The sequence below is a fragment of the Leopardus geoffroyi genome, chromosome C2, assembly GCF_018350155.1.
Source record: "Leopardus geoffroyi isolate Oge1 chromosome C2, O.geoffroyi_Oge1_pat1.0, whole genome shotgun sequence".
NCBI classification, from domain to species: domain Eukaryota; kingdom Metazoa; phylum Chordata; class Mammalia; order Carnivora; family Felidae; genus Leopardus; species Leopardus geoffroyi.
In genome coordinates this window covers 149,822,545-149,834,564 of record NC_059333.1, presented here as the reverse complement: position 1 = coordinate 149,834,564, position 12,020 = coordinate 149,822,545, and the positions used below count along the sequence as shown (strand labels likewise).

General features: G+C 39.5%; 1 protein-coding gene across 4 annotated transcripts in view; it reads right to left on the bottom strand.

The window, feature by feature from the left end:
• Positions 1-12,020, bottom strand: part of ULK4 (unc-51 like kinase 4) — a 583,089-nt gene that overhangs the window by 343,248 nt on the left and 227,821 nt on the right. The window lies entirely within an intron of this gene.

Below are 12,020 nucleotides of genomic sequence, written 5' to 3'. Positions count from 1 at the left end.
CAAAAATAAATAAATGTTAAAAAAAAAATTTTTTTTAAATACTTAAAAAAATAAAGTGATGTATACAAGTCAGATAAGAGGAGAATGCACTCTTCAGCTGCTTACCAGTATTTGGGAATTGTCAGCCAGAGAATTTCAAATGAAGGGGGGGATGGGAGATTTCTGATGCGTCAGTCCAATTCTCACCCTGGACGACTGGCTCCCCTTGCCCTCATTCCCAGACTTAGCTGAATCACTGAGGAAAGGGCCATAAGCCTAGGAGTTTTAAAACGCTTCCCATGTGATCTTCTGTACTTTTCTTGTGGAAAACACAACAGACGATATGGACAATTGGTTAGAAATGCAATAGGAGGGGCGCCTGGGTGGCGCAGTCGGTTAAGCGTCCGACTTCAGCCAGGTCACGATCTCGCGGTCTGTGAGCTCGAGCCCCGCGTCGGGCTCTGGGCTGATGGCTCGGAGCCTGGAGCCTGTTTCCAATTCTGTGTCTCCCTCTCTCTCTGCCCCTCCCCCGTTCATGCTCTGTCTCTCTCTGTCCCAAAAATAAATAAACATTGAAAAAAAAAAAAAAAAAAAAGAAATGCAATAGGCAATCTCAGTAAGACTGAGAAAATATAAAATATTTTAAAATGGAGTTAACAAGAATATACAGAATCTACATTTATAAAGAACACACGGATGAAGCCTGACTGCCTGAAATTCAAATGTCTTAGGTTGTTTGAGGTTATCTAACCTTGAAACAGGAGGGAGAGATGAAGCCTGTACTGGCCTGTGCATGAGAGTTTTCCCAAAGAATATTATGTTTCTCTCCCCTTGGAAAAGAAGGGTAAGATTCATAATAGATATGTTTGGAATACAAATACCCAATATATTGAATATACTTCCATTTCATCAAAGATAGGTTTATAATGGTCAGCAAGAACGAGCCAAGAGAATGCTGTGATTTATTAAGCTTGTCTTCCTAACGGAGATAAAGCAGCTGAGCTGATAGTAATTGGATCTCACACTCCTCTGAATGTGACTTGGCAGGGGGGAAAGAAACAGTGATAAGCCTAGACTTCTGAAAAGGCTTGGAAGGAGAGTGACCGGGGAAGAACTGGCCCATTCCAATGGGCACAGGCTGGAGAGGAGCACTCTGAATGCACTGAGCCTGGCCACAGACTGAGATCACTAGCAACATAAGCCTCCACACTCTTTTACTTCTAGAATCCTCCCTTATAAATAAGGGCTCTTTTCCAGGTCCCCAACAGCTAGGACCCAAGCAAGAAAAGCCATTCATACTAAATCCACATCTATCCCAAAGAAGAGAAAACCACTAAAAATCACCTATTCGGGAATCCAAGGGGTGGTCTCTTCCCTATCTGGTCAAGTGCCTGGTGAAACTGATGCCCAATTAGGTAAGCTGGCAGGAAGTAGAAACAGGCCATCAAAAGAACTCTGCATTATTGGGAGAAGTCACTCTGGGGAAGTGGCCAAAGAATTGGCCAAGTGGAAAGAGTAGAAATTCTGTTGAGGGTAAGGGGAGGCCCATATCTTAAAGAGGTCCACTCTGCCAATCTGGGGGGGAAGAATTCCAGAATATCCAAGGAACTTCAGAGAGAAGTACAGTGAGGAAGATCCTGCTCAACAAAAAGCTGAATTACTTTACAAACCCATAATAATAATTTTTTAAGTTTATTTATTTTGAGAGAAAGCAAGCACATGAGTGGGGGAGGGGCAGAGAGAGAGGGAGACACAGAATCCAAAGCAGGCTCCATGCTATCAGCACAGAGCCTGATATGGGGCTCCATCCCACTAACTGTGAGATTATGACCTGAGCCCAAATCAAGAGTCAGACATTTAAGCAACTGAGCCACCCAGGTGTCCCCAAAACCACGATGATTGTTAAGTGTTGGGTGGGACCAAGAAAATACATACACACACACAAATTAAAAGGAAAGAAAGGTGACACAATATTGGACAAGAGTGATCTTAGAAAGGAGTTAGAGTGGTCAGGACATAGCTTATGAAAATATATTGTCAAGTAATTAAAATTTAAGTAAAAAAATTTAACTTCCATTAAAAGACTGAAATGAGTATTCACATAATCACAAAGCCCTTTGTAGCATGACAATAAGAAATGAATCAAAAAACTTTATAGCTTTAAAGTTTTTAAGTAATATTTCTCAATGGCAAAACCACCATAAACAAATCAAATGAAGGAAAAAGTTGCAGAATGTTGGTAGAAAACAGTAAATATTCTAATATATAAAGAGCTATTGCAAACCAATAAACATCCAAAAAAAAAAAAAAAACGAACAAAATGTACCTAAGAACAATGTAAATGGCCAAGAAGCATGGGACCGGCGGGGGGGGGGGGGGGGGGGGGGGGGGGTGGAGACTGTCAACTTCACTAATATCTGAAGGAATTCAAGTAAGAGATAACAAGGGTACAATAAAATAGGTTCATAAATGGAAACTGGTCAAATAAATTCTTCATCACCTCTGAAAAAAATCTGCCAACACACACCCAACAAATGCCCTTACAAACGTAGGTCAGTTTATGATTCCAACCCTAGAGATTCAACAAAGAGAAATAGCACGTATCCAAAGATGCAGCCCTGAAAGTGGTTCTTTGTAGCAGTAGATATAATTGTGAAATACTGGGAAAATCCTAGAGACTCAGTAACTGGAAATTATTTAAATGATTTATAGTACATTTAGAAATGTAGGTGTAGAGGGGCACCTGGGTGGCTTAGTCAATTAAGCGTCTGACTCTTGGTTTCGGCTCAGGTCATGATCTCATGGTTCAGGAGTTCCAGCCTCGTGTTGGGTTCTGTGCTGACAGCATTGGAGCCTGCTTGGGATTCTCTCTCTTCCTCTCTCTCTACCTCTCCCCCACTCTCTTTCTCAAATAATAATAATAATAATAATAATAATAATAATAATAATAAAGAAATGTAGGTGTAGATAAGTAGATTACAAAACAGTCAATAAAACAGGGTTATATTAGAATACAGATATTCACAGTATGGTGTGTGAGAATTGACAGAAAAGACAGGTTCCCAGGAGTAAATTTCAACAAGTACTAAGCAAATCTCACTAGAATGGAGAGATCGTATAGAGGCACGGGCAGTTATTAACATAAAATGGTTGCCAAAAGGCAAAACTGGCTTGAATGGCTGGGTAAGCGCTGTTAATATTACTTTCTACAATGTAAAGGGTTTTTGAGCAAGGGAAAGATATGAGGAAAACAGTGTGTTAAAAGGCATATCTAACAGAAAGCAAGATGGATTCAACACTTAGGGCTTAGAAGAAAGAGAGGTGTAAGGTTACCTTAAGAGAAGGCTACCAAACAGCAAAGGCGTGGAGGTGAAATCTGCCTTTGGAGCGGTTTTGAAGACCTCCCCTCAGACCTCTGTGAGCAAAGAGTAGATAATCTATTCTTTGGCATTTTCTGTATAGTTTCATCCAAAATTTGACTAGGTGATATCCTGAGTCAATTTCAAAATTTTATGAACTAAGAGAGGGTATAAACCAAATAAAGAGTGGATATCTTGAGAACTTTTCGGTCTTGTGATTTTTTACGTGACCTAAATTCTACATGATATTCCATTGTCTTGCATGGATGCATAGATACTTAAGTCTATCAGAAGTTAAATGGATAAATAAGTGGATGGAGAAACAAATGGCATATATACACACACACATATATATATATATATATATATATATATATATATATATATATATATATATACACACACATATTTCTTTAAGTGAAAGAAAAACAGGTATGACCTCAAAGAAAATGTTACAATATAATTTCAGATAGTAAACCCTAATCTCGTCTGGATTTCTTCAATAAAATCAACAGCAAATTTTTATTACAAAGACCTGAAAGGCAAAAAAAAAAAAAAGACTTCAATAAAGCAACAAACAAAATATTATCCAAAAACCTGGAGTATTAGAATTATCCCAAGTCAGAAGGATACAAGAATATTTACCCCTACTTTAATTCCAAAATTATCCCAATTTAGATTCCTATAGGTTGTGTCCTGGGGCAGAGGGCAGGCGGGAACCACTCTACCTAAATGCACTGATTAGGTACACACTCAAAACAGCAAAGGCTTAGGTAAAAGGAACAAAGTCGAAATTTATGATGCCTCTATCTGCTGCAAAAACATCTGTGATTTAAATTTTATCTGCAAAATAAAATTAAGGAAAAGCTAAAATTGAAATACTCGACCTACTCTGATTCCCACCAGAAATGGCCAAGTTCCTGTCTATTTTAACATAGAATACTTGTGGTTAAGGGAGACAAATACGCAATACAGAACCATCTGGATGTTGTTTAAGCAAACAACATATAAACCAGGTAGTCAAACTCACGACTTTTACTGGATATTATTTCAAAGCCCGATAAACAGCTCTATGGTGTATTGCCACTAATGGAACCCACTTATCAATTCCAATTTCTAAAAGAAAATACAATTCTAATTTGTAAAGAATATAGTCCTTTCTGAGATTCTAAAAAACAAAGCCTTAATAATTTATAAAGTCATTATGGCCCTGGTGATTGTACAAGTCACAAGAGAATTATAAAGAAGAAAGGCAGTACTCATTTTCCCCAGGAGAGAAATGCTGAATGCCATATTGTCATAAAAACACTCTAAGCACATTTCTATCAGCATGATCTCTTTTCAAAACACACAAAGCTAAAAGAAAATATGAAAACTAAAGTACACGTTAGCAAAGTAGTTCCAGTCTAGCCAAGGCAAATTCCAGAGATTTTCGCCATGGCTTGCTGCCTTACGTAAAGCCTATCCTGACTATCCTACCTGAAACAACCCCTTCCTCATTCCCCCTACTATCCTTCCCTACCCTCTGACACTGTTTTATGTTTTATTTTTCTATACAATGCTCACAACTAACTGGAGTGATCTTACGTATTTATTTGTTTACTTCTTTGTCTCAACCACCAGAATGTAATTGCGCTGAGGGGCAGGGATTCAATCTTGCCCACCATAGCATTCTCCGTGCCCAGCACATCGAAGTCACTCAATACATATTTATTGAATGAATTAACTAAGAAAGAAAGAGAAAGAAAAAAAGGAGGGAGGATGAAAGGAAAGACTTTCACCCTTGTATGCACAATCACACAATATAGTACAAATGACATTATTTACCTCTGTATGAATATTAAAACTTCTTCTTCCCCAAGAAGAGCCATGGTGGCTTACCTGAGTTAAGGATCTAGCCCCATTTGTGGTTAAATGTTGAAGGAGAAATGCCCACACCTTATGCAACAAGTCTCAGACAAAAACCAGTCAGGAGAAGATTACTTGCAATACTATGAGTTCATTGGACATTAAGCTGGAGAGAGGTGCCGATTTTAATGGATGAAGTCATTCTGGACTTAAGTTCCATTAAATATTGCCTCTTCTGCATGACACTTTCAGATTAAACCTTGTCTTTCAGCTGAAGGAAATCACAGTAATTTTTCAAGTATATACGGTTATTTTTCTTCCCAGAAAAAAACATTTTCTCGTGAATCACACAGAAAACTCAAGTTACATCAGCAGCATTCCAGCTATCTTGAAGGAGGGAAAACTGAAGGAAGAAAGAAGAAGGCAAGAAGTGAGGGCATATACACCGAGTGTGGCAGGGCCAAGATTTGTCTATAAGTATATTCTAATCACGAGACCCAGACTACCAATGGCCAACATCACCTACTTTAACACACAGAGTTTTCTCAAGGTGGTTGCAGAAGAGGAGCTCAGAGAGGTTGCACACATGAGGGAGGTTTGAGAAGTGTTGCTGAGTTAAAGATGGAGAGACCCGGGGAAAAGAAATGTGGGCACCTAAGGGAAGGGAAGGACTTTGGTCCTACAACTGTGCACCAGGGTGAATAATGGTCCCAAACAATATGCCCAAGTCCTAACCCCCAGGACCTGTGAAATCGACCTTCTTTGGAAGGGGCTTATGGGGCGCCTGGGTGGCTGAGTCATTTAGGTGTCCAACTCTTCATTTCAGCTCAGATCATGATCTCATAGTTTGTGGGTTCAAGCCCTGCATCAGGCTCTGTGCTGATGGCACGGATCCTGCTTGGGATTCTTCCTGTCTCTCTGCCCCTCCCCTGCTTGCTCTGTCTCTCAAACCAAATACTAAAAAAAAAAAAAAAAAAAAAAAAAAAACATAATGACAGGTGCCCTTTTACGAGAAAAGCAGAAGCAATTTCAAGGCTTCAAGACACAAGGAAGAAGGCCATGAGAAGACAGGCAGAGATTGCAGTGGATGCTGCTATAAACCCAGGATTGCTGGCAGCCATCAAGGGCCAGGAGAGAGGCATGGTTTCTCCCTCAGAGCCTCCAAAAGGAACCAACACTGCCAAGACTTTGACTGTGAACTTCCGACCTCCTAACCTGTCAAAGAAGAAATTTCTGGTGTTTTGAGCCAGTCAGCGTGTGGTATGAAACTAATGCAAACTGCAAGAAACCTAATTCTGCCCACGACCTCAACAAGCCAGTTTCTCCCCATAGTCTTCAGGCAAGGACACCCACAGATGCCGGACTTCGGGGGCATGAGATCCGGAGCAGAGGACCCAGTCACACCATGTCAGACTTCCAACCTACAGGGCTGAGTAGATGCTGATTAAAGCCACTAAGTGTGTGGTGATTTGTTATGCATCAATACGAATCTAATAGGATATCAGAGTTTAATATTCCTGTATCATCACGTTAGTTAATACTCATGATGAAAAGTTACATAAAAGTTTTGATGGTGAGCATCTTTTTCTTGTTCTTGATCTTAATGGAAGTGCCCTTGAGTAGGATTTCAAAACCGTGATCAAAGGAGTTCTCGGGAGATGTTAACAGATAAGCCATCAGAAATAGTGTCTTAAGGTCATAAAACGTTGAGAAACACTGAGCTTTAGACAGTTAAATGGGTAAATTGTGAAATTCAAAAGCTAAGGGGTAGTAAACACACAGATCATTTCGGAAAGAACCTGTACTCTGTGGCAGGTTCATGACTACTACACAGGCTCAGTGTTGAAGGAAGCGGGCTTCAGTATTTAAGTTATACTTATGTAAACACTTCTATTTTCAGAGCTTACAGACTTCTTTAGTTAAAAAAATATTAATTTCCGTATTATTTGGCTCTGGCAGACTGTCCATGTTCCATAAAAGCTGTGCCTATCTCGGTCATTATTCCCAGCAACTACAGCAACATCTACAGTAAGATGTCCTCAATTAGCACCGGTGAATAGATAAGCTGATTAAGAGAAAAATATTCCCTCCCTGGCTCACATCGTGCAACTATCACATGCAGATATGTGCTGGAAATCAGCTGGCCTGTGTACTTCTCACTACTCTGCCTCTTCCATGCCTTTGCTTACCCTATTCTTGACCAGAAGACCTACTCCTCTTCTCTATGCAATCCTATCTAGATTACACCCTTTCTATGCAATCCTATCTAGATTTCAAGGTCTAAATGAAACACCATCTCGCCAGCCATGGTATGACAACTGTCCAGAGAAAAGGCACTGAACAAATACAACTTAAGTTCAACTCTTCAGAAAGCAAAGCACATACACTGTGAAGATGTAACAATTCTTTTCTCTTAATTCATTAATTTATATAGGAAGCAATTCAGCCTTGTTATTTATGATAGATGAAGTGATGGGTGATTTTATCTGTTAACTTGACTGGGCCATGAGCACAGAGATAGTTGGCCCAACATTATTCTGGGTCTGTCTGGATAAGATTAATATTTGAGTCACTAAACTAAGTAAGCAGATTGCCCTGCCCAATATGGGTGGGCCTCATTCAATCCGTTCAAGGCCTGAGTAAGACAAAAATGCTGAGTGAAAGGGAATTCCTCTGTTCTACTGCCTTGAGCTGGGATACTGTTCTTTTGCTGCCTTTGGACTTGAAACATCATCTCTTCCTTTTTAAGTTTTTTTTAATGTTCATTTACTTTTGAGAGAGGGAGAGACAGGGAGACACAGAATCCACAGCTGAGCTGTCAGCACAGAGCCTGACGTGGACCTCGAACTCACAAACTGCAAGATCATGACCTGAGACAAAGTTGGGCATTTAACAGACTGAGTCACTCGGGAACCCTGAAACATCAGCTCTTCTTGAATCTTCAGCCTATCAGTTTCCAAACTGATATGTACCCCCAATCAGCTCTCCTCATTCTCAGGCTTTCAGACTCAAAACAGACCAAACCATCAGCTGGGTCTGATGGGTCTCCAGCTTGCCGACTGCTGATCTCAGGATTTCTCAGCCTCCACAGTCATGAGAGCAAATTCCTTATTGTAACTCTCTATATATACACATGCCTCCTATTGGTTCTATTTCTCTGAGAGAACCATAACTAATATTTAATAAGATATTTATTCTTACAACTGAGTTTTCATTTATATCACACAGTCGTTCTGGTAAGCACCTGAACACAGGTATCACATGGTATTTAACAAGATTAAATTATTGTCCTCCCTAAACATTTTGTTAAAGCTATGACAAAAGACATCCACTCTTTCCCTAGGATCACCGCCCAGGAGCCATTTAACCACCAAGTAGAAAGAGCCTCTATGAGAACAAAGTCATGTAACTGTAGGCAGAGCAGAGAGACGGTGAGAAAGACACAAACACACAGGACTGTAGACATCACTCAAAGCCCCGAATCCAGCTATATTAGATGTCAGCACAAGCTCCCAATGTGAGCACACAATTATTTTCCAAACTAGTGTGAGTGTTACTATTTACAAATAAAACAGTCTTAATACGACACTTTTGAGTGAAAACTGGGAAGCCTACTGCATATGTGCAAGAAAAGCCCAGCATCTTGACTTTAGCACGAGTATTATTTAAGGCCAAAGATGGATTAAAACCTTAACAAAATTAAAAGTATCAACACTAAGGGGCGCCTGGGTGGCTCAGTCAGTTAAGCATCCGACTCTTGATTTTGGTTCAGGTCATGATCTCACAGTTGGTGAGTTTGAGCCCCGTGTCGGGCTCTGTGCTGACAGTGCAGCACCTGCTTGGGAGACTCTGTCTCCCTCTCTCTCTGCCCCCTCCCCGTTCATACTCTCTCTAAACAAATAAATAAATATTTAAAATATATTAGAAGTATCGACATTAATATGTGTATTTGCCAAACCAAAACAGATGTAGGTCACTCTTACAAACTCTAGAAACTTCACAATTCTTTTTTTAAAGTACAAGCGAGATACAATATTTTATTAGTTTCAGTCATACATCATGGAAATTCAATATTTTTACACACTACAAAATGATCTCTGTCTAGTTATCACCATCTGTCACCTCCCCAACCTCCTCAGGTAACCAACAGTTTACTTCCTATGCGTCTGTTTTTGTCTTCCTTGTTCATGTGTTTATGTTTTTTTGATTTCACGTATTAAGTGAAACCAAATGTTGTCTTTCTCAAGTCTGCCTTGTTTCACTTAATGTAATATCCTCTAGGACCATTCATGCTGTCACAAATGGCAAGATTTAAGCCATACATCTACCTACTCGATGAAGAACACAAATTTTCTATTATTAGCATCTCTAAACTTCTAATTACCAAGAGTTATCATCAAAGACCAAACTCCTTGCCAAGACTTCTAGGTTTCCAAAGTCAAAGTAAATAAACGTATTACTTGTATTTCACTTTTTAAGTTTTTACATAACATTTACTGAGCATTTACATATATTGCAGGGAGGCACAATCAGCAATATTTATTTCAATAGCCACTTCACAGGTCTGAAGTAGGTACTGTTATCACTATGACCGTATTATTACAATCTTCATTTTAAAGGTTACTAGGAGAGATGATACCATACCTAATAGTAACAGTCGTGCTGCTGTTGCCAAGGGCGTACTATGCCCCACACACCATACTAAGCGTCTTACAAGAGGTATCCCATTTAATTCCCGCAAGTATCTTCTGAGTTAGGTACCACGGTCTCTATTCTACCGATGAGAAGACTGAGGCTGAGAGCGTGAATTGCAAAGCCAAGATCCATGCTTCACATCAGAATCAGTCCACAAGCCGTGAAAACATCCTACTCCATGTCCCAACCAACTCCCTATTATTATTATCCAAAGTGGATTTCAAGTTGCTTAATAAAAACCTGAACTCGTCTACATTACTTTTGTTCTTCAACTGCCATGTGGTTTCATTTGTATTTTTCTCTGCAACCCCTCATCTCTGGAAAACATAAAGATACGTGTTACGAGAAAGACGTATTATTTAACCCAGCTCAGATGCGTAAAACAAAAGCACAGGATTATAGAGTTAACACTTATTTTATAAACTGTTCCAAAAGTGGACAGACTTCAAGATATGAAGAAATTTCATTTCAAATCTGCATGGGTGTTCACCAGCTATCACTAAACTGTGAAGTCCTGTTAAAGAAAACCCTGTCCCTATGGTGGGGGCACATATCAGGCCCCTAAAAAATGCTTCTGTATAAACCATTAGATAGCAGATATCCAAAGTAAATCACATTTTGCACAAATATATTTTTATACCTATGTATATTTTCTTGTCAGAAATACGCATGTAATTACATACAGATCAGAAGTGTAAAATGGCACTAAAAGCATGAATTAATCCCATGAGACAGTGTTCTAATCTCATTATCTACCCATGGAAGCACAAGCATACACACTCCGAGATAACATATGCAACCAAAAATACTTTCATTGAGAGCTTCTTACTGAGAAAGCTCCACCAAACAAAGTTTTAAATTTTTTTTTCATATACATAACCACTTTTTTACTTTGGGTATCAAAAGTATTCTTTTTTAAAATTTTTCATTTTAAGGCTGATGTTTGATTTTGCTGTGTATGGGTTTGTTTTCTTTTCATTTTGTTTCTTTGTTTTTGTTTTGGTACGTGTATGCTGTGTTTCCTTAAATACAGAATGTGCTTTGGTTACACGAGTTCAGTATTGATACAGTAGTTCCACTCTTTCATGATGTTATTGATATTTATTGTAAATGGGCCTGTACCTTCTTAATAAACATTGGTTCTTGCAGAAAAGGACATAAAAAAATAATAAAATAAAATAAAATAAAATTTTTCTAATATCTATTTATTTTTGAGAGAGAGAGAGTGCAAGCATGAGTGGGGGAGGCACCGAGAGAGAGGGAGACACAGAACCCGAAACGGGCTCCAGGCTCCGAGCTGATTGTTAGCACAGACCCCGACGTGGGGCTCAAACTCACGGACTGCGAGATCATGACCTGAGCTGAAGTCGGACGCTCAACCGACTGAACCACACAGTAAGAAAAGTATTCTTACAGTATATATTCATTATCAGGAGTCTCCCTGAGACCAAGTACAGGCGTGCAGGAATAAAAGAAACAAGAGTCTGGCTCGATAAACCAAAGCCATTACAGATTCAACTCCAACCTGTCAAGACAGGCCCCCTCAGCCAGGAGGCGGCTCAGACACATTGGCCACAGGCTTCACAAATGTACCTTCCTAAACCAACGACGAGGGCTTGAATGCTTCAAAATATAATCAGACCAGGTTTCTATACATCGTGGAAGTTAATTTTTTCCTCAATGAGAACCAGAGATCCGGAGAAGTTGAACAAACTGAGGGGAGCATTTGGTGAAAAGGGCTGTTCCTGAAAACCTGTTGACCTCAGACTGCAGCTGGGGCCCCCGAGGACACCAGGATCAAGCAGGCACATCAACGCACGACGTGCAACCTTGAATTCTGTAAATCTTTCCTTAACAGTTTTTCAACTTTAACTCCAGGCATACTTTGGAGATATAGTGGGTTCCAACCCAGGCCCCCAAAGTAAAGTAAATGCAGCAATAAAAATGGTCAAACAAACTTTTTGGTTTCCCACCACGTATAAAAGTTAGTTTGCACTATGCTATAGTCTATTAAGTGTACATTAGCATTATGTCTAAAAAAAAAAAAAAAATTCACATACTTTTTAAAAACTTTACTGCTAAAAAGCGCTAACCATCACCTGAGTTTTCAGCGAGTCATAATCACTGATCACAGATGGA